The sequence below is a fragment of the Zea mays genome, chromosome 2, assembly GCF_902167145.1.
Source record: "Zea mays cultivar B73 chromosome 2, Zm-B73-REFERENCE-NAM-5.0, whole genome shotgun sequence".
NCBI lineage: Eukaryota > Viridiplantae > Streptophyta > Magnoliopsida > Poales > Poaceae > Zea > Zea mays.
Window position 1 is genome coordinate 108,151,048 of NC_050097.1, and position 4,471 is coordinate 108,155,518.

Sequence of the window (4,471 nt, forward strand, 5' to 3'; positions counted from 1 at the left end):
GCTATTAGCGCAACTGAAACAAAAGAGGGACAAAAAATGAAATTTATATGGTGTAGTCCCTTTTAGTTACCCCTTGAGGGACTAGAGACTAAAACAGTTTAGTCTCTGTTTTAGTCCCATCGTTGAGTAATTTAAGGACTAAATAGGACTAAAATAGAGGGACTAATCTTTAGTCTTTGAAACCAAACGGATCCTTAGAGAGATAAGATATTTTTCCGCTTTAAGAAACATCATCGCCATCGCATCGCAGATCATATATACCACCATCCAGCGGTACACTCTACGAGACCTCGCTTCCCAGACCACTCCAGCACCATGGAGACGAAGCGGGTGGCCATCGTGGGCGCCGGCGTGAGCGGCCTGGCGGCGTGCAAGCACATCCTAGAGCGCGGCTGCCGGCCTGTCGTGTTCGAGGCCAGCGCCGTCACGGGCGGCGTGTGGGCGTGCGTGCCGGACAGCACGGCGCTGCAGACGTCGCGGCCCATGTACCAGTACTCCGATTTCCCGTGGCCGGACACCGTCACCGACGAGTTCCCCGACCACCGGCAGGTCATGTCCTACCTGGACGCCTACGCGCGCCGCTTCGGTGTGCTGGACTGCGTCCGCTTCGGCCGCCGCGTGCTCGGGATGGAGTACCATGGCGTCGCCGAGGACGACGTGGCGGCGTGGGAGGAGTGGGGCGGGAACGGCGAGGCGTTCGGCTGCGCCGGCGCTGGCGAGTGGCACCTCAAGGTGGCCGACGCCGAGGGACGCCTTGAGGTAAAAAACCGTAAAAGCGTGCACGGTGCATCATAGATGATGCATGTTAATATATTTTATGCGGCAAAGAATTTTCAATTTAGGCTCATTTGGTGCAAGAGAATTAGAGGGAATCTATAGAGAGAAATCTCTTTAATATCTATTTTAATTAGTTTTTAAAAAATATTTTAACCTAAATAATAAACAAAATGATTTATCTACTAAAGATTTACAATTCCAGCTTCATGATTTTTAGAGCACTTTATGAATTATTGTACCAATTCTACCAAATTTAACGGAGTTAGACCAGTACTAAACAGGAGACCAGGTCCATGACATATCGATGGCTGATGTGGCATGTTGGTAGGAGCCTCTAAAAATTGGATCGTATAGTGCCCATTCTCACTATATATGCTCTTCCGTTTCCGTATGATGCTTCTCCTATGGTGTGTCTCTCCTATGGTGGTCCTCCCTATATAGTGCTCATACTCCGATTGGTTTTTTCAAGACATGGTAGTGCCATCAAGCAACCACAACGATGTGGACTCTAATAAGTCTACGTACTTCAGTAGATTACAGTTCCAACAACGACATGATTGAACTAAGCAAAAGGATAAAAAGACTTATAAATATATGTATACCTTTATGAATTTCACATGTTTTTTAAATTGAGAATAATTTTTAAGTTCATATATTTATATGTGCACGCATGATTGCTGCACTCTCTTGATCCCGTTGAGGGCAACAATAAAAAGAGATCAGCTTTTTAGGACCAAATAGCGGTCACATACAACTCCACCATCAAACATCCTCACCATCATACCGCCAAGTTGCTCAATGATCAGTGGTCCACAAGAAACTCAAATGTCACCCTCTTCAACGGCATCTATAATAGCTTGTCCACGGATGGTCGAGCGGATCAGATAATAATATGCTGCTCGAAGCGACAAAGGAGAGCTTTTAATTGGCGAAATACTGATACTTCTACTATTGAGCCTCTAAAAATTAGTGTTTCTCCTTCTACCACTGAAGTCTCTTCTACTAACCCTCCTCTATAACTTTTTTATTTATGTTCTCCTCCGTACTCATATGAATATCCATAATGTCTGTATGGATCGTATGATGCTCGCTCTTAATATGCTCTTCCTTATGGTGCTTGATGTGATAGTGTCACCAAGCAATCACAAGGATGTGGCCTCCAACCAGTCTGAGTACTACAGTGGATTACAGTTCCGACAACGACAAGATTGTACTAAAATAAAGGATAAAACGACTTATAAATATATGTATACCTTTATAAATTTCACATGTTTTTTTAAGTTGAGAATAGTTTTTAAGTGCATATATTTATATGTGCACACGGATTGCTGCACTCGATTGATCCCATTGAGGGCAACAACAAAAAGGGATCAGCTTTTTAGGACCGAACGATGGTCACACATACAACTCCACCATCAAACCTCCTCACCATCATACCGTCAGGCTGCTTAAGGATCAGTGGTCCACGAGAAACCGAAACATCACCCTCTTCAATAGCATCTATAACTAACCGCTTGTTTACGGCCCGGTCGAGTGGATCACATAATGTTATGGCACACTCGACACGACAAAGGAGTGCTTCCAGCAGGGCCGCTGGTCAAACAGGCTTTAAGTTGGAGCAAATGTGGCATGTTCTCGCCCATGTTGTACGCGTGACATGAATGACTCTGACTCTAGTGGTTGGGGGGCAAACGAGTCAGTGGATGGTTATGTTTACATAGATGTGGATGATTATGTTTACATATATAAGATGTGTAAATAAATTGACGAGTCAGTGGCTGATGAGCACATACATTACATCCCTTTCTTCCTGAGTCTATAGACACACAAGGCAGACTTCGTAGTTCTCTGCATTGGGAGGTTCAGTGGTGTACCCAACATGCCTACGTTCCCTCCAGGCAAAGGTCCAGAAGCATTTGAGGGGCAAGTGATGCACTCCATGGACTACGCGAAGATGGCCACTGAGAAAACCAGGGAGATGATCAAAGGCAAGCGCGTCACTGTCGTCGGCTACCTGAAGTCAGCGATCGACATTGCCGCCGAATGCGCTGAAGTGAACGGTACGGATCGGAGGAGAAGCTCTCTCTCTTCATTGTATATACTACACTACTTTGCTCTAGAAAGTTCTCTAATCTCTGTCTCTGTAGGCACTGATCATCCATGCACAATGGTGGTCCGGACGAAGCACTGGATCATACCTACTTCGCTTGGGGAGTCCACATATCGCTGCTATACCTAAACCGCTTCGCAGAGCTACTGATCCACAAGCCGGGCGAAGGCTTCCTCCTTTGCCTCCTCGCTACCCTGCTGGCGCCTTTGGTGACTAATCCGTTCTGTTATCCCTCTAATCAAGAACCTTGCACACACAGACAGATTTGTTAAGACTTAGAGGTGGCCGTTTTGCAATGCATTCTGTAGAGGTGGCTGTTTTCAAAGTTCGCTGAGAGCTACTACGCCATCCCGATGAAGAAGTTCGGCATGGTGCCGGACCACAGCCTGTTCCAAGCGCTGGCCACATGCCTGGTGGCGATCCTGCCGAAGGGGTTCTATGAGAGGCTGGACGAACGCAGCATCGTTCTGAAGAGGTCGAAGACGTTCAGCTTCTCCAGGGAAGGCGTCGTCGTGGACGGCGAGGTGTTGTCGTCGCTGGTGAAGAGCGACGTGGTGATCTACGCAACCGGGTTCAGAGGCGACCTGAAGATCATGGACATGTTCACGTCGGAGTACTTCCGGAGTGTTGCGGTTGGGTCAGCGTGCACTACTGTGCCTCTCTACAGGTAAGCTATGTATAATGGCAGCTTTTATATGTGGGCTTTCATCGTGTTCATTGCGTTGATTGATCTGCTGTCGTCCCCCATGCATGCAATTCATTTCACTACAGGGAGTGCATCAACCCTAGGATACCACAGCTTGCAGTCCTCGGTTACTCGGAGAGCATCGCGAGTCTGCACACCTCAGAGATCCAATCCAAGTGGCTGGCCCATTTCATGGACGGTGGCTTCAGGCTGCCGAGCGTTGCTGCGATGCAGAAGGATGTCCTCGAATGGGAGAAGTGGATGAGAAGGTACGCCGGCGGTAGGTACTTACGCTGGTCCTGCATCGGAGTCCTTCACATCTGGTACAATGACCAGCTGTGCTTGGATATGGGGTGTGATCCGAGAAGGAAGAAAAGCTTTCTTGAAGAACTGTTCGGAGTCTATGGCCCTGGCGATTATGCTGACCTTCACCCGGCCCCAAGGAAGACTAGATCAACCTTATGCCTGAATAAAGTGGGTATTGTGCCGTCATAAGATATTCCTAGCTAAAACATTCATAGCTCCTGTTAATATCCAAATTCCAGTTAGCAGGTAGCATATGATTGTTGAGTAAAGTGGGTATTGTACCTATTAACATTGCAAAGAAAAAAAATGAGTTTGAATAATAATGATAATAAATATACACGACTTTGGTATCATATATGACTTTATCATATTGCCAAACATCGTTCAATATTGTTTATACGGTAGGTAACGAGATCCAAAGCGGAAGGTAAAGACACCGAAGACCTAACGTTCTACTAGTTCGGGCTTTCAATGTGAGATGATTCTCTATGTCATGTGTGTGGTTCTAGTTGGGGAGAAGCCTTAACCGAAGGTTGTCATGTCTAATAGATCCTAGTTGTTTTTGGTCTATTTCCGTAGAGACAAAGCAAACC

The 4,471-nt window shown here is 46.5% G+C and overlaps 1 pseudogene; it reads left to right on the top strand.

Moving 5' to 3' along the window:
* The first annotated feature begins 315 nt into the window (after nucleotides 1-315).
* Nucleotides 316-4,229, top strand: LOC103646805 (probable flavin-containing monooxygenase 1; annotated as a pseudogene).
* The last annotated feature ends 242 nt before the right edge of the window (nucleotides 4,230-4,471 follow it).